The following is a 19080-nucleotide window of genomic DNA, read 5'->3' as shown; positions in this document are numbered from 1 at the left end:
GAAGGGTGATTAGCTCAGATGCCCTTGGCACTGTATGTTCTCATCGCATGTACAGTTAGGCAGGACTGCCTTAGGGCTCTTACCCACTGCGTGCATTTTTGGCCTGGTGGCTGCAGACCTAAGCTTTGCATTCTGTCAGCACCATGCTTCCCTCTGGTACCCAAGCAGGAGGTTCTTCCTTTCACTTCTTCTTTCCCCAGCTGCACACAGCCTTGGGCAAATGACCAAGAACGACAAGTTCTTCTTTGCAGCTTCCTCAGCTGAGTTAGGCAAGAAATTAAATGGTTAATGCCCCCTCTCCAGTCCCCATTTTCTATCTGATGCAGGGTATCTTTCAATCAGAATTAATCAGAATTAACAGCCAATGCAGAGAGTTGACTGCTGGCCAAACTCCATAATGATGGTGATCTCTGGAGCAGCTGACCTTCCATGCCAGTTCCAGTGCTGCAGATATGGTGCTGGACTAGCCTGGCTGTCACCACACTCCAGTCCTCAGCACAGCTTTTTGCAGAAGTCACAGCTGAGATGCTGCTGTTTCACAGAAAGCTTAAGTGGTTGTCTTCACTGAGTGCCCAAGCCACAACCTGCCTGCCCTGGAAGAAGCTGTCACCACCTGACACACTTCCTCTCACTTTTCTGAGCAGCTATCCCAGCTGCCAGGTGGGAGCCTGTTGTCCTTAATCACAGCCATACCAATGAGAAAGGACAGTAAGAAATTGAGGGTATTTTAAATCAGAAACTATTTTCTTATGCTTCCTCTTGAAATCAGCTGGTCTCTGCCCATGCATGAAACATCACTTTTCTCTTCCCTTTCCTCTGTGCCACCGTGATCCTGGGAGGGTGCTGGCAAGGGCAGAACCAGGCGTTCCCCTCCCAGGGCTCCAGGAGCTCAGAATGCTCAAGCTGTCTCAAAGCCATTGTGAAAAGCAGCAGGCTGATGATCAGGGGCATGCACTGCCCTGCTGTGAGGGCACAGCACATGGGAGCCACTCGGTGGGTGCCTGCCCTCTGTCCTGTGCTGGCGTCTCATGCTCCAAATCCCCCGCTGTTCCATTTATGACCCAGCAGAAGAGTGTTGTGGCACTGTGGCCACCTGCTCTGGTGGTACTGGCTGCACAGGGCTGCCTGCTCCCCTGGCTCTGCCACCCCGCTCTTTCCTCCCCTCTCATTCAGCTCTGTGGTGTTCAGTGCAAAGCACCCCTTCAAGGTGAAGGTCTCTTCTGAGAAGTCTGGAAGAATGACCCAGAATTGTTTTCAGCTTCCACTATAGATGCCAGCCCTTGGATAACCCTCTCAAGAGTTCCTAGACTTGCTTTGGGGCTGGCAGCTTGGCCACGGAAGATTTTCTGTATGCACTTCACCATCCAATCTTTTCTTCAGAACTATTTACTCTGAAGAAGAAGCTGCAACACTTTTGCTGTGCCAGAATGTGCCTCACCCCACAGCTACATCTCACAGTGCTCTGCACAGGCCTTGGGAAGACTCTAGGTGCCAAGGCATTGCAAACTGAATGGGATCAAATCTTCCTTAGCTCTTCAATTATTGCATTTGCCTCTCCAAGCCTCCATCTTACACTTACCTCCAGCTTTTAGCAACACACTCTGGTCAAAACATTTGGGCGAGAGGCACAGCCAAACCCTCCCAGGGCAAGATGAGAGGTGAAGCCTGTTCAGCCCCAGCTCTGACCCTGTGTGTGTGTCTGGGCAAATAATGCACAGGCACATGAACTCTGAGGCAGCACAGGCTGCCCCTGGCCAAAATGATCAGGTGGCCAGAGAGTACATTGTATGGTTCCTGTGGTCTTTGGGCGACTGGAGGAGAAGGTGTGCCCACGGGACAGGAAGGGCCCTGGCACAGACATGCTGCCCACCTTCCCTTCCAGCACAGCTGCTGCAGACATACTAGAATAAGCTTTACAGCTCCTGTGAAATCTCAGAGATGCTCCTCTCCTTGTTGGACACGTTTTGTAAGACCAGGGAAGGGGCCCTGTGGCTGTTGAAATTGCTTCCCTCTGCTAAGAGAGCCAGACACAGGAGCAGGGAGGAGTGTGACTACGCTGCTGAGTGGGCAGCAGACATGGCGTGGCATGAGGCTCATAATTTCCACTCCCTGCTTCTGGGCTTGTCTCTGAGTTTCTCTTTATATCATTCCTTGTGAGCTCCTGCATTACCACAGGGGACCTCAGCTGCTACTGATTCAAATCCATGTGTTAGGGGTTCACAGAGGAGGAAATTTGGGATACATCAGCACAATGCCTGTGGAAGTGTCCGAGCAGAAAGAGCATCCCCCTGCCCAGCATCCCCCCTTTCCCACCAAACCCAGACACACAGTATGACAGCACATGTACAGACCTCTGCTTCCCAAGGGCTTAGTCATTCCCGCGGGGATCACCCGTGACACAAAAGGCTGAGCATCCCACTCTGCAGCCTCGCACCGGGACATCCACCCCGTGTCACGGCTGAGAGCCTCATATTTTAAAATCATCACAGTGACACCAAAGGCTATGCAGTACAAGCTGCGGGGACGCGAGGGGATCCGGCTTTCTGTCGCCAGCAGATGGCATCGCCACTCTCAACGCCCTGGCCAGAGAAAAAAAAAAAAAAAAGTCTGCTTTTCTATTTTTTTTTCCTCTGTTCAATTTTTGATCGTTTGTTTTTTGCTTTTTGTGGGGGTTTTTTTGTGGGTTTTGTTTTTTGGTTTTTTTTTTGGTTTTTTTGTTTTTTTTTTTTTTTTTTTTTTTTTTTTTAGGTGCAGATGAGCCCAGGGCTGCAAAGCACTTAATGGGTGAATTTAGAAAATACATCTATAAATACTGATTTTCTCTAAAGATCTGTTCTTGCAAAACCTAATGAAGGAACGCTGCCCTGTTTATTCCCGGGAAATAAACGGCTGCATGTGCAATATGCCAAGCATCCTTACATCCTCCTGACCTGAGGAGCTGAGGGTACTCAGTGCCTTGGGTCTGACTCCAAGAGGATCCAGGAACACACCTCTTAGGCAGCATCTCTGAGTGCTGGTGAGGTGACAGAGAAGTGTGCAGGATGCTGATCCCAGCCTGCTTGCCTGCCAGCTCCTACATTTCACCCTGCAAAGCACTGCTCAGGGAAGACGGGCTGTGCCTCCAAAAGCTGAGTCAGTGAGTCAGCAAAATAAGGCTGACCAAGCACTTCCCTGTCTGATGCTGGACATCAACCACAAAGCATGAATGACTTTGCATTTATTAGGCAGAATTACTGAAGTGGCTACAAGCTAGCAGCCTTAAAATAACCAATTGCTCCCTTTCAAAAGCAGCATCCTTACTAAGCTCAGGTGATAAAGATTTCAATTCCTCCCTTCCCACAGTGATGCAGATTTTTCTGGGAGGAGCATAAACCAATATATTCTGTCATCTCCACTTACATGCTGCTCCTACCACGTCAAAGGGTCAAGCATGTTATGCTTTGCATGTACCATTAATGATTAACTGTTTTCTTAGAAGAACTAGTTTTTCTCTTGGCTTTTAAAAAAATAGACCCTGAAAGATGAAATGGAAAACTATCCTTGGCTTGGTTCCAGTGGGTATTTATGATCATGGCATTGATGGTATGGAAGATTAGAAGGCATTTGGAATCTCAGGGGTTTTTTGTTTTTTTTTCCTCCGATCTGTTCCTGGTAGGTTTGAAAATGGTTAGAAAAGCATGCAAGAAAAAACAGGCTTATGGCTGGGGCACATAATTTCCTGGTCTGCTTGCCAAATCTGTGACCTTGAATGGGTCACTAGGAGAGCAAAGCACTTCTGTTTTAGGGCTTTAAAAACTGAAGTCTAGCTCCCAGAGAGAGAAAACCTACGTCAGGATCATCCCCTGAGCCAGGCCCTATGAATACCACAGGTTCTCCCTACAAGTGATGGAGAGTGAATCATCCCACATATCTTGGGAGGAGATGAAGTGCTTTTTGGGAGAACCTACAAAACAGAACACTTTAAAAAACAGGTTCTCAACTTGGCTTAGCTGTTTAATTTTGAGATGGTGAAGGAGATTCGGGTGAGTCCTAGCCTCATCCTCCTCAGGACCTTGCCTTGCAGCTGCACTGGCTTGTAGGCACTTGTAGGCACATACCTCAGCTGGCAGAGGTCAGAGAGCTCATTGGTGACTCCCATCTTGGTGGCATGGATTGGGCAGTGGCCCCTGAGCTCGCTGTGCTGGGACTGAGGGGGCCCTGCAGGAGACTGGCTGCTGCACACAGCTCTGCCATGGCCCTGGAATCCCCCTCCCATGGACAGCAGAAGGACCACAGAAACAACCACCTTCCTAGAGAATCATAGAATAGTTTGGGCTGGAAGTGACCTTTAAAGGCCATGTAGTGCAAACCCCCCTGCAATGAGCCTTCAACTAGATCAGGTTGCTCAGAGCTCCGTCCAACCTGACCTTAAATGTTTCCAGGGATGGGACACGCACCACCTCTCTGGAAAGAGGTCCCACCTCTCTAGATCTCAGCTTTCACATAAGTATCCCCTGATGATAAAGGAAAATAAAAATAGTTATGACTAAATTATTCTTTTAAAGACACCTTCTGGTCATTGAGGGAGAGATGGAAGCATGAACAGAGAGTCACAGATCAGTCAGTTGCTGGGCACAGAGACTGTATTGATGGACATGTTAAAAATATCTGCACGGCTGTAAGCCAGAAACCATTTTGTGTCTAAAATGGGATTTCATTTCCTTTTCCTTTCTTTTGTTTTTTTTTTTTTCTGCTCCAGTTTTTCTGAAGGACCTTATCCGCGATCACTATGTCGAAGCTTCAGACTTTGCTGTGAGCCAGGGAACGTGTTCTATCTGCTAAGGAGCTCACAACAACATTTTAAATAGCATGAGATAGACAGACCTGCAGGTAGAATCGTGCTTCACTGCTGCAGAGCTCGCTGCACTGGTGAGCAGGAAGCTCAGCATGTGGCCTCTCCCTCCAGCTCTGCAGGGAGCTGGTCTGTCCAGGGAAGAACAGAGGGTTAACATATCACACCAGAATAGGACAGGAGCTTCTGGGAATTGCCAGCTGTGACTCTCCCTTGAAAACAGGGTCTTAGATTGGATTTTCCAACTAGTTAAGCACCATCATAGACATCCACTGTATCCTCTCCTATTTTCCAATGTGCCTTTGGAACTGGGGGCAAAATTGCACCAGGCTCACAGATTCCACAGAAGAGTGTAAGAATCCCACTCCCTGCTCTGCCAGCTATGCCCTTGCCAGTCCAGCCCAGGAGATGGCTTGCTTTTGCTGCTGCAGGAGGCTGCTGCTAACTCAGATTTGTGAAGCTGCATTTCTGCTGCTCAGAAATCATTCAGGAGGCTGATTTTGGTGACAGCTACACAGTAACATGCACGGATCTCCTTGGGAGTAAATGTGCTAAATAATTGATACATACTGGGTACAGCACTACAGCACAGTCTATGCTGGATGCAACAAGAGTGTCGTGAAAGAAGCAGAGGAGTGTAAAGACCTTTTTTCCAGGAGCTTCAAATATTTCAAATCATCATTCAGGGAGTTAAACCTTCTCTTCAAAGCTGCCAGATTTATTTCAGCATATAAATAGAATGTATTCCTCAAAATGGATATAACAATCAGAAACCTTTTATCAAAGGTCCCCAATTAGTTTTTCACAAAATTTCAAGACATTGTGTGCAGAAAGCAGGTAGGTTTTCTCTGGCATAATGGTGGTCCTTTGTGAGACATGACAACGGACTCCCTAATTAATCTTCGAAATGTCAGAGCCTGCTGGAAGTAATTGGGCCTGACAGTTCAAGGGCTAATTAACTTTAAACCTTGAATTTTCTCCTGCTTTCTCCACAATTCAAGGTCACTTATTTCCTTTCTTTTTATACAACTTCTATTGTTCTGTAGTGTGTTCTGTTCATATCTGCTTTTCTGGACACGAAGATCAAGACTGAAGGTATTAGGTGGGGTGTGTTGCACTGTATGAATCCTCAAGGAGTTTCCTGACTTCACGAGAGAAAAAAGCTGATGTGAGCAGAGGGCTGGTCCCTGGGGAGCAGCTCACTGTGGGAGATGCTGCCTGCAGCCTCCTGAGACATCAGCAGTCTCCAGCAGCAGGGAGGAGGCAGTGTTCCTGTGGCTGGGCATCCTGCGGAGTGGAGCCAGTGTAATCCATCATCCCCGCTGTCCCAGCCAGGCAGCAGGGAGCAGTTCTACAGGCCCAGAGTGCTGCAGTTCCACTGCTCAGCTTTATGTCAGCAGCACTACGTGTGCTACAACCTGCTGGCTCGGCAGCCTCCCCTGGCCTCCTGCATCAGGTCTCCTGGGGCTGGTGTCCCATTTGTTTTTCTTGCTCTGCAATCTCACTTGACCCTTGGCTGAAAAAAAGATAAAGGACTTTTGCAGCAGAAGCTCCATATCCTATCTCCTGCTGCCTGTACCTATGTTGAATGACCTTGTGGCTATTACTAGAAATGCATGAAAAGCCTTTTCTCTGGTTGACAGGCTCAGTCTCTGGTCACTCACGGATACAGAGCACATCTTCATGAGAGCAGTGTGTGCATAGACTCCTGAGCTGACCCCTGCATCTCTTTGGTTTCCACATGGCAAATTAACAAGGACAAATGAGGCTAAGAGCTGTTTGGGAGGCAATCCCTACAGGTATACCTGAGCTGGGAGCTGCAGATCTCTGGCAGTGGGAGCAGGGTCCTGGGCCAGCTCCAGAACCCTGCTGGCACTGAACAGGTCCCCTCCAGGGCACAAGGATGGGCAGTAGCCTCCCTCCACTACCTCCTGCTACTGGCAGTGAAAGTCACAACTGCCAAATGATTTTGGTCTCTTTCTGCCTCAGACATAGCTGTGCTAATTACATTTGCCCTCAGTGCAAAATATTGTGAAGAATGGAAGGAAAGCTGATTATACAGCAAACTATTTTGGGGGAAAAGAGGGTTTTCATCTGTCCAGGTCTCATCAAAACAAGGCTGCAATTCTGGGTGACTGAAGTCAAACCTCAGCAGCAGCCATCTCCCATGCAGCCATTAACTTCAGACACACACAGCTCATACCTGAGAAGAATCATCTGCTCCAGAGATCAGGGTCTGGAAAAGCTGTATCTGATTTCCTCCCTCTTTTTTTTTTATCCTCATTTCCTCTTCACTAGGCTTTCTTACAGCTGCTGCACAACCCTCTCTCTCCAGACAATATCTAATCTGTCTGTCACAGGCGTATCAAGATGTCCCTTGAGTGTGGTACCCAGTGATGACTGACAACTGTCATTAAGCACTACTCCTCAAACGACATGGCTCATTTTGTTAACAGGATTGCATAGATTCAGCCTGCAGTCTCAGAAGGGGAAAAAATGCCATATGTTCACATGGGATTTATATAATGTCTCCTTTTGCAGTCCCTGTAATTTAGTAACCCAACAAAATTAAGAACATATGACGATACTAACCATATATTTCATATATTTTTTGTTGGTTTGCTTTTAAGTGTTCCATCAAAGAAAAGAATGTTTGAACAGATTCAGTCTGTTTTCTTTCACTAAATCTTATCCAAGTCACTTCAAATTGTCTGAGCCAATGAAATAGAGGTGAAATGTCAATGGAGAATAGGTTTCTGAAAAGTTACTATCTTACGGTAAAGGAGTGATGGTGGTGGTGGAAAGTAAATATAATGATCCAGAGAGCAAATGGCAGAATGAATCTTTTCCATACAGAAACTGCAATTTTTCCTCTACAGTTATGGCTTCTTTTTGTTCACGCTTTTCTAGGAAGGCCATATGAAAGCACTATTAATTTCAGTTTTTCCTGGTCACCTTCCTATCCTGTGTTGAATGATGCTGTGATGACAACACTTCAGCACCACCAACTGAAATCAGCTCAGCTATGAATTAAACTCCTTATTCAAGTAAGGGAAGTCAGGGATTCATCAGACACGGGAATCCAATGTCAGAAGTAGTAAGTCTTTTGTTCAGGCTTGAAAGGATCCAGAAATGTAAGGAAATCACTTCCACCAGCTTCCCTTCCCCGGTGTTGCAAACAAGGCACATGGTGACATGTCAGGAGCTGGTGCTGCTGAAAGAGGGGAAATGACTTTCAGCAAAGAGCTTCTCGCCTCTGTTTGCACGGCTGAAGCTTACATTTATCCTTGCTTTGGTCTGAACACCCTCCATGCCCTTGCCCCCAGCTGTCCTGCCTGGCTCTGGCAGCCAGGACAGACTGGAACCTCCTTTGTGTGGGTAAGGGAGCAAACCCACATTGGATGCTCCCATGCAGCACCTCAGTACATTGATTTTTTCTGCCTCATGGCCGTGTCCTTTGTTTCTCTGCACAAACTCTGCCACATGCAGAGATAAAAGTCAAGAGAGGAGCATTTCTCTGCAAAGATTTTGGTATTGGGGTGGAATGCTGCTAGAATAAAAAAAAAGGTCATTTGTTTTCCTGAATGAAATCCAGCTCTGATAAACTGGACTCTCCAAAACATACAGGTAGTTCCAGCAGCTGAGATTAAGGAATTTTGTAGGCCTTTAGGAGAATTTTCTTCCTGATTCTGTGTGAAATAGTGCTCACACTGAGCCAGCATTCACCTTTGGGCTTAGCCCTATTATTCTTCTGAAAGAAATTGTTTCTCCCCTCCCTGCCACAGATGTGTTGGGAGGAATCAGGGGAAAGATGTATCTGGGTATCATGGGCTCATGACTGTAAGTGTGAAGACTGGCACACTAGTAAGTCCTTCCAGGTACAGATAAGCACGCTTTGAGCTGATTGCAGTAGAACTTTGTGTGCTCTGAAAATAAACAGGGAGGAGAGCAGCTCTGTGATCATGTCTCCAGAAGCATTGTGCCTACAGGGATCTGTCTCTGGGTACTCCTACATTTTCTTTCTTTGCTCTTCATCAATTCCATGAGATTTTTTTTCATCCATGAGCAGAAACAGATGATTTTCATTGTGCATGCAGCAATGGGTGGGACTGGTAATATTTACTCTGCCTGATGTTTCTTTCTCTGTTTTGTAGAGCATCCCTGAAGGAGTGTAGGAACAGCAATGGACCTTCTGCTGCTGCTGTCTCCAGAGAGAGGAATGGTTTTACAGACACGTATTGGCTGAAGGAAACCCCAGTATTGCCCGTAGTGCTGTGCACTCACTTTCTACAAGGGGCTCAGACAATAGTCTTTTCCTGATGCCAACACAGATTTGTCCTTTCCCTCTCTTCCTGCAGCCCAAGGACAAGTCTGAAGGTAACCAGAGAAGGCTTTCTCCTCTCCATGCCGGAAGGCATTTGGGGACAGTGCTGGGAGCCAAAGCCAGCATGGGGCCTCTCCGGGTGTGAGATGTGAAGTTCAACATCAGGAAGAAAATCCTCGTGGGTTCTTGTGCCTGGGTCTTATTACAAAATTAAGTCATTACATTTCTGCTTTCTGTGTGTTTTGATTTTTAAAAGGCACAAGCACTTTGTGGTTTCAAAGTGAGAAGCAGTAAATACTATGCTACAAGAAGTGGCTTTTGAGTGTTGCTGTCTTTATTTTCAAGCCTCCGTATAAGGATACCTTGCCAGATTTCACTACACAGGATATAAATGCTACCTGTGGCTCTGCACCATTGCCTTCTCTCTGAGTTCACTATGTACAGGTGAATAGGTGAGACCATTATTTTCACTGTGTACAAGTAAAAGCTTATTGGTACAGTGAGAATTTCCAGTGATTAATGCTGGAAAGGTAAGACATGGATCCCTTGATGAGATACCACTGTGCTCTAGCAACAGTAATAACTGGCTTTGCTATTGTGTGCAAAGGGGTTTGTTGTTCTAAGAGCAGTAAAGTGTTTTGTTGTTCAAATATTATAAAGGTTGTTTTATTCAGATGTGCTGGTCAAAATCACTCGAGCACTCTGTTGTTCTCAGCTCCAGGCTCCTCACTGCTCAATGTGCAGCTGGAGGGAGTATTTTTTTTTTTTTTTTCATTATCTGCAAAGCAGGAATGATCTGGCAGCAGAAATACCACAGTACCACACCTCAACTGAAGGGCAACCAGTCTTTAAAATTGATCTGGCATGACACAAAGCACTCGGATTTTTGGAAAAGGAACAATAAACTCTGTTGGGGCACCCGCAGCCACTCATTTTGTCTTAAGATGAAAAATTTAAGGTTGGGATTCTTACTACTTAAATTTAGCTTTTCAGGAGTCAGGCATCTAATCTTAGCCAGCCATGCTGGCAGCCTGTCTGGTCAGAGAAGAGATGGATTGCCAAAATATTCACCCCTCTAAAGACAGCTGCCAGAGTAGATGGGATGGCTTGCCCTCTGCTCCTGCCTTTTTCTGTAGTTCATTTGAATCTTAAGGTAAACACCAACCTTTCAGATGGCTTTGAGGTGAATCCACTCTGAAGTGTTCAAAGTTGCTGTAGAAGACTTTTCTCTGAGGTGAGGAACTGATATTTTCTCCATGTGATTATGTTGTTGGGGTGTGTTTTTTTGACCAGCATGCTTGAAACAAATGTGAAACCTGTGAAGAAACTAACAGATGGGGTTTTTTTTTCTGGCTTGGTTTGTTTTCTTCTAACGTGTGTCAGTATTTTTCAAGGGAGGTGTTTGATGTGAGACAGGCTCGTGTGCCAGAAAAGGTTTGCACTGATTCTGCAGAACACAGAATTCTGGTTCCCCCTCAGGAAAGAGAGGCCACAGACCTGAGACCAGGAGGGTCAAAGAATAGAGTCTTTGCATGTCCTCTGCCATTTGTTGTCCTCTGCCATGGGATTGACATAAAAAAGTCTACCCAATACTTAATTTGGTAGATTAAGAAAAGAATCGATCCCTGCAAAACTGGAAACAAGCTTCCTTATGCCACTTGCCAACAAGTCTCTACAGGACCTAGTTTAACATACTCATTTGCTCACAAAAGTGCTTGAAGAACCACAAACGTGTCCTCTACAAGGACAAAGAAACACCCTATTCCCATGCTTTGTATCCTTCCTTGTTTTATTTGCACATGCATATTTGATTCTGTATGAGTGAGAGTACTCATAAAACTAACTAACTCTTCACCAAAATACCCCAAATGTCTATCACAGAAGACCCGACCAAAAATGCCAATTAATTCTACAACCACACAAAATGTCCTGAGGGCCAAGCTCCAGGTAATAGCACTCCCAGGCAATAGATATGGAGAAAAGAAACAACTGGCTTTACTCATGCGCACACACACATAGTTCTATAAATATATATTTTGATACATGTAGTTTTTTTATGTTCACCTCTCTGATCAGTACTTTTCCTTGGCTGCAGAACAGCTGAAGACCTCCTGTTCCCAGAAAGGAGGAAGTGGGTGCCCAGACTCTCTCAAGAGGATTTAAATAATTCAATGCATGACAAGAGCATCCATCACACATTGCTTTATCATACACAAATTCCAATAGTGAGTGAAGTTCACAAATGGGAAGAGAGTATCCCCATGAAACTTCTGACAGATCTGGTCACCCAATATGTGACCAGAAAAAGTCAAGAGGTGTTTCAGAGTTGCTGTTCTTCACAGCTGCAAAGCCAGGGCCAGTCTGAAAATGTGAGGAAAAAAACCAGACCTGCACCCAGACCTGCCACACTGCAGATCTTACAAGCAGACACCATGCTGAAACATCTAAAATGGACTTAAACCGACTGCTTGAACTTGACATTTAGAACAGACCACCTGAACAGTTCACTAATTTCTTGAATTTAGTAGCCAGAGCAGGTGCTTAAGCCTGATTATCAAGGTCATGCTGTGCATGACCCGATGGCTGCCTTATGGCCACAGGGAGAGGCTGTCACCTCCCCACCCTTGGCCAGCAGAAGTCAATCCCACACACAGAGCACACAGCACAGACTTCCCCAGGATAGGTGGATTCCTATGGGATGTGTCCCTGGGTGTCTCAGCACAGGCCAATAAAGTACTGAAAGCTGTCCTTAGTTTCACACATGAAGATCCTGGGATTAATGATGTTGTTGGGATTAAGCATGTGCAAAAATATTTTGACCGAAGAAGGAAAAGAAAGAATGTGGGAACAGAGGCCAGTAATGAGGAGACAGATGCACACTCTGCTACCTGCTTAAAGAAAACAAATATTCAGAACAAGATTAGACACATGCTGCCCAAACTATTCAGCTACTTGCTCATCAAACTGTAAAACATTGCATCAAATCCTATTAAACTAATTGGAAAGTATTTTTAAAATGGGAAAACTAGTCTCACCTTTGAAATTTCTTGTTCTAATGACTTCCAAGTCCATAGAGATCTCACCTCTACTGTCACTTTAGGTGATTATTTATATTTGCTAGCATGCAAAACCATTTTAAGAAATCACCTGTCTTTATCTTAGAGGGTTGAACAAAAGGCTTAAATGCCAAAGAAAACAGCACATTCATTTATTTGTCAACATTCCCTGATACAGCAAGTCTGAGGTGCATCACTTGGATGCTTATTGTGGAGAAGGGATGGCATCACAGACAGTGAAATGAAACTGAATCTAACAATGCATACCAGCAGGAAAAAAAAAATTGCTTTGCAGAAAAATTCATAACCAAACTCTTTAAATTGTTTCTTCAAACTAGTACAGGTGCCAGCCACTTTCTTGTTACTCTTGACACAAGCTGCTACAGGCTGTTATTTATTTAAGGGTTCAACTGCAGAAAAGAAAAAAACAAATGTGGAAAAGAAAAAGAATCTCACCACTTCACACACCAAAGTTCAAATTCTACAAAATATTGCCAGTGGCTTAGAAAATAAAGTTGACAGAATGGTGGCTCATGGATTCTCATGTACTTTCAGGAGGCACATGTTGCTGCTGTGGCTCACCTGGCAGGGGAGGGACAGTCCAGTGCTGGTGAGACCACTGCAAACACATAATGCTCAAGTTTGCACTGATCTTTCACCTCTGCACCGGTCTCAGTAGCTGGGTGGCACATAAGGACTGAGCCAAAACCAAAGGTTAGAATGGGCAGGGTAGTGTTGGTAAATGGCTGCATTTTAACGAGAAAGTATTGCCTTAGTCCCTGAGTTTATGAATTGCTTTGCTACGTGTTCCTCTTTATTGCTCTTCTCCATCCTACAGCCTACAAGCTACTCTTGGTTAGTATCTTGCACTTCCCTGCTCACACTGTTTTTCCTCATGTCTTTTCTAGCCTGACTCATATTTTCAATATTCTACACTCGAATGTGATTAAGAGTCACCAGATGGTATTACTGGAGATGGCTTTGCTGATCTTATTTAAACTGGCTTATTTGAGACCAGTTCCTTCCTGAAAAAATGTTTATGGCTAAGTGTGACACATTGCCAGTTTCAGTTGTGAAGATGTTGAAGAGTAAAATCTATTTTGTGCAAATGAGGTTGTTTTTTTTCAAGACTGATATGTAGGTTTCTGCCTCTTGGTTATGTCTCTGCAAGCAAACAGCCAGGAGCCTTGTAAATCCAAAATCAATCTATGGAGAAGTTTGCCTATATTATTAAATTTGCTAGGATCCTAGAAAGAATTGTAAAGGTCTGATACTCTTGGGAGGAGGAAAAGTCAAAGCAGCGTGAGAGCTCTGCTGGATTACTGACAGCCTACAGGAATGTGCTGCTTTGAAAATCCATTCTTTATCAAAAGGTTTGCAGGCATATATTGCCTGCAAAAGCTAAAATGGAAATGCATTTTTTGTTTCATCATGCTACACACAGTAATCAGGAGTGGAACAATTCAGTCTGATGAGAGTTTTCATTCCTTTTCTTTTAGGGAAAAAAAGAAAATCTGAATAGCTTTTTGTTTTTGAGTGCTTGCCTTGTTCCACCACTCTAATGTACAGCTTTCAGTCGCTCTCTCAACTGCCACTTATACACTTTCTAAAGCACAGGAATATTAGTTTTTTATACAAAAGGGAAGAGGTGTTTCATAAATAAGGAAAAGCAGGAGTTCACTTTTACTGCAGTCATTTGTCACAGAAAGGGCAGGGTGAGTGAACATGATCTTTGTTTAGTGGCATTTTTAATACCCTTGAAATACTCTAATATTCTGTGTAACCAGTCTACTTAAGAACTGCCTCTTGCTGCATCTGCAGAGAAATCTGCAGCAGTGAACTAGGAAGCATACACACATTACATGCCATATTAAAGCTATGAAAAAAAAGAGATCTAGGCATATTTTCTCCAAGCTTTCATATCCTCTTCTTGTTCTTTTTCAACAAACCTGTAACAATCAGCTCCCTCACTGTGTCCTCGGTGTCCTACATCAGGGTATTTCTGGAAAAATGAAAGGTTTTCAGACCTGATGCAGCTCTCACCTGGGTAAGGGGACTCTGCCCATACAGTTTGATAGCAGCCAGGCTGCACCCCAAGGACTTGATGTGGCAGACTCCAGAGGACATGCTGTGATCACTGAGTAGCCTCATTTAGCAGAACAGGCGGCCCATAACCTTCTCACCTCTCTCGGGAGAGCACTGAGGCATTTCAAGTGATGCCATGATTGTAACTCTTCCAAAGTTACTCCATCATTCATCACTTTGAAAACCGAGTTAATTAAGTGACAATAGAAAGTGTTGTGCTGCAAAGGAAACAAAAGAAGAACATTTTCTTGCCTTGAGGTAATTGTTATTTAAGCCTTGATCCTGCCAAAGTTTCTGCACCTGCTTAAGTATGTAACCAGTTCTGCTTCTGTTAGGTAATTCCTTCAGCCTGTGCCCACTGACTCCAGCCACGGTGGTACTACTTTCATGCTGAAGGTCTGGCATAAATGTCTGCAGTCTTCCTGGAATTGGATCTCAGCACTCTGGAGCATGAACAATGCCAGGGTCTGGGTGGGTTAGTGGGGAACAGCCCTGAGCATCAAATCATGGCTAACTTTCCAGCTGAGCAGAGTGGGGAGCAGAAAACACCATGCTGGTGCAGAGAAGTGAGAGAGATTGGAGAGAATTCACAAAGGTTATCTTCAGCTGTATAAAAATTAAGCATCTAGACTTTTAAAATCTTTCAAAATGGTCAATAGAAGGACATCAGTAATCTTATCTAAAAGGTCAAAGTAATGGATGTACCTTGCTCCACTGGTGACAGATTGAGGCTGCAAAAGTAGTTTAGATATGATACTCAGTATTTTTAGAGGACTAGATTTAGATGAGTTGAGTCCCACCCTTTGAGTTATGCTAAAGAGAATCTGAAAATGTGGCCCAAGTTTTTGTGCACGGACAAGAATTGACACTATTGCTCCTCATTTATCTGTTGTGCCTGCAGCTGGCACCCAAGGCACCAGCCCACTGCCAATGACACACACAACATAAGCAAGCAGTGACACTGGTGTCTGACAAAGCCTCCTTTTATTGAACTTGTCATTAAAATAATTTCAATAAATTAATAAAACTAAGATTAATAAAAACAGATAAAGCTCTTTCAAAGAAACTACACATACATAGAACAAACTCAAACATGGTAAAACCTGCCCACTCAGTCTTTCAGATTCTGTTGCTCTTTTGCTGATAGTAAACCAATTAGAAGACTTCTAGTGCTGGCTATTTTGGGAGCAGTTGTCTCTGCAACACAAATACCTATCACTGTCCACAGAAGCCTTGGGACTGGAATGAGAAAGGGAGACTAGAATGAAATCAGGCTCTCTTGGGTTTCATGCTCATGATGTACAAAAGTGAAAATAGACAAACAAAAAATCAGTCCCAACACTGGCAATATTCAGGACCCAAGTGACACTAAGCTTGGAAGTAACATGGAATTCAGCTTCTTATTAATTTGCCGAGTCCCTAACATTATATTGTAAGCTTGGAATAATTTAGATTATATCAATGGAGTCAAAGTCATATAAAATTATTGTAAGCACTTAATGCAGCCCAAAGCCTGTTAAAAAAAAAATCCTATCTTCAAGACTCCACTCCCCAGAGCTACTACTTCTTTTTTCTGTACTTTCCCCTTTGAATCTGAAAGAAAGGGGGCCATTCATCAAAACAAAAAGCAGTTATTCAGTGTTTCATATACTGACAACATTCATCCTCAGGAAGTCTTTGTTGATTGTGCCTCACATGTATAGTAATAAAGTAAAAGAAACACAAAACTGTGGTGTCTCCATATCCTATGGATGACATGAGACTGTTGTCCCATTATGTTTAAACAATGCACCACCACTCATGGAGAGTCTCCCCAACAACAGTGACCAGTTACCAGAGGTCAACCAATCTCTTTAGCCAATTAAAAATAGCATTTCTAGACACTGCTTCATTCAAATATTGTTTCTGATCTAAAGGCTAATGAATGATAGAAAATAAGGCAAATAAAATATTATATTACATAGACATAACTTATGAAAACAACAATTAACTCCTCAGTGCAGATTCAGGGTTGGGTTTTTGTTTCAGTTCAAGTAGTATACAATTAGATTTGCATGTAATCTATCTGAGTGCTTCAGCTAATTTAAAAAGAGTTCAGAGTATTAATATGTATGTGTGCATACAGATTGAGAGCTTTATGAACATATGTTTAAGTATATATACACATGCATATAAGTAACAGCCTGAAAATACAGGCATATGAAGGTCCTTAAATTAAAAACACCTGAATAGTTCTAATGTAGTACAGATAACAGACATGAAATTCAAAGAAGCAAAAATTATTTCTTACTTCAATTTAGTATTTTTAGTACTAATTTTATAAATAGTAAATCTGAGCTATTAATGGGAGCTCACTAATGTTTAGTTGCCCACTAGAGATCCTTATAGTAAAAAAAAAAAAAAAAAAAAGAACTTAGCTGCCTATTAGAGTAAAAAAATAACCTGCTGCAGTCAGCAGGACAGAAGGATGATAAAACACAGTTGGTACCCCAGGGTCCCTGCTGATTCTGGCTCAGCACAACTAATAGGCTGCACTCAGCCTTGGGCTGCTATGGCTCATGGAAGTCACAAACAATAGCTGGGATCGTGGTAGCACCAACAAACAATCTGAGCTTTAGCCTTCATGTTTAACAAACAGTTTTACATCAGTTTTACAAAGCCATTCTCCTTTTACACCCTTGATTGGTCTGAGACTGATACCTGGTGCTCTTCTACTGTTTCTTACTGTTCTTCTTACTGTTTTCTCTTTCTACTGTTTTTACTTATGGTTTAGTGTCACACTATCCATACATTTTTCTACTTTTTTTTTTCCTAGACAATTTCTTGTGCAGCACTGAGTTTTGCAACCGTCATTCCCCAAAGCCACAAATTCTTGTTCCTTTTTCTGCAGAGCTGTCATTTAATTTGATATGGCACTTTTCATGATCTTTGACCTCCCTCTTCTCTGGAAAATTTTAGTAATTTTTGCCACCATAACTCTTGCAATCAGTTGTGTAGGACTTCTTAATTTCCACATATTTATTTCATGATATTAAAGAGCATTTTACTGTCATGTTTTGTTAAATTCAAGTTTCAATATCAGAGCTGTAGTGTAACCTCAATGCTCCCCCTAGTTCCCCCTCGTTGTCAGGAAGCTGATCCAGGATGGAAGCTTTTCTGCTAAAATTTCTCCTTCCTGTTTCTTATACATTGTAAAATAAGGGACCTGTCCCAGCTATTTTCAGGGTTATTTTTCTGTATGAACTGGACAGAGGTATCCATTTATTCCTAGGTATATGGATAATTAAACCATCTCCAGAACTCTGGTGATTTGAATACTCTCTAAAACAGGCTTGGGGACTTCTTGCTCTTATTCCACCTTTGTAACCTCTTATTTCAGTCCTCACCTCTGCCCTTCTGAATTACCTGACATAATTTGTGACATCAGTAAGTGTAACACCACTATGCCATATCTCAGAAACACCGCCTAGAGTGGCAGAGCACGGGTCCTGCCTGGTTCAGCTGCATCAGGAAGGTCAGGAATAACCTCGGGCACTCAGTGTCACTCAGTTGTTTCCTAACATCTTCTGTTTGTACATGAGTACTGCAGATGTGAGGGGGGAAAATAAACCCTTAAAGCAAATTGGGGCGTTCAGAGGAACAATGTGAGTTGGTTTAAACTGGTTACGTGTTTTTATTTTCCGGCAAGATCAATCTGATGAGTAACTTAAAAAATAGATAAATAAACCATGATTCTGCCTGGCAGTGTGTATTCCAAATGCTACAAAATCTCAGAGGTCCTTCTGTTGCCTTCCTGCTGTCTCAGAGAAAGGTGAGGACCTGAGGAATGCTGTTCCCAGAAGCCTGCTGGCATTGACAGAGGGGCTGATAGGACCCACATGCTGGTTTGGCTTCACACAGAAGCAGCAAACAGGCAAAAATCAATGTTCTTCCAAGGGGAAAGGAGTCAGTTTAGTTAAAAAAAAAATCTGAACACAGAAAATAGGAGTTTTTTGCAGCAGCCAGAATGAGAAACCAGCAGAGCATAGGGGCAAACAGCGGGTGGCAAGCATTCTGTGGGATCCAGCCCTCATTTCCAGTGCAGCTTTTTGCCCGAACGCTTCATTGTAAGGTGTCTGAATTCAGTGTGTCTGAGTCATACTGGGTTGAATGCAAACTCGGCTCTGTAAGAGTTAAAAATAAAAAGGACACATGTTTCTACAAAGGTATTAAAAGTATCCTGTTGAGTAACTCGGTGTGCTTCTTGCTGCCCTGGATATCTTGCCGCTGTGGCTGCCAGAGAGGGAAAGAATCCTGATCTGACCCCCAGCCAAACCCCAAAGAATTAATCCTTTTGTCTTGAGAGCCTTTCACCTTCTCAGGGTGCTCTGAAAATCTGGAGGCAAATCAGAAATTGCCTTAAAAGAAATTTCCTGATGTTGTGCTACCTCTCCTGAAGATGCTCCTGTTCACAGCCTGCCTCAAAGGGAAAACACTGGAGGACAGTACTGGGCTAAAAGCTTCTAGTGTCAGTCGTGGGATGTAGGCTCGATGTGGTCTCCAACCCCAGCAACTACAACGCTCGGGAGAGAGCGCTGCTCTTCTGAAAAATGGCAATCAGTCTCACATGTCAGCAGTGGGTTATGCTGCCATTAAGGCTATAAATGACATGAAGTTTTGTGCTCCAGGGCATAAACCAGCCTCTCTGGCAGCCTAGGCAGCAGTGGAAACTTAGCAAATAAGATGACTGTAACGTGATTGTCCACTGTGGGGGTCTCTGTGTCCTTCTCTGAAGCATTTGATGC

Source organism: Haemorhous mexicanus, chromosome 2 (genome assembly GCF_027477595.1).
Source record: "Haemorhous mexicanus isolate bHaeMex1 chromosome 2, bHaeMex1.pri, whole genome shotgun sequence".
NCBI classification, from domain to species: domain Eukaryota; kingdom Metazoa; phylum Chordata; class Aves; order Passeriformes; family Fringillidae; genus Haemorhous; species Haemorhous mexicanus.
This window is presented reverse-complemented; position numbering follows the sequence as displayed.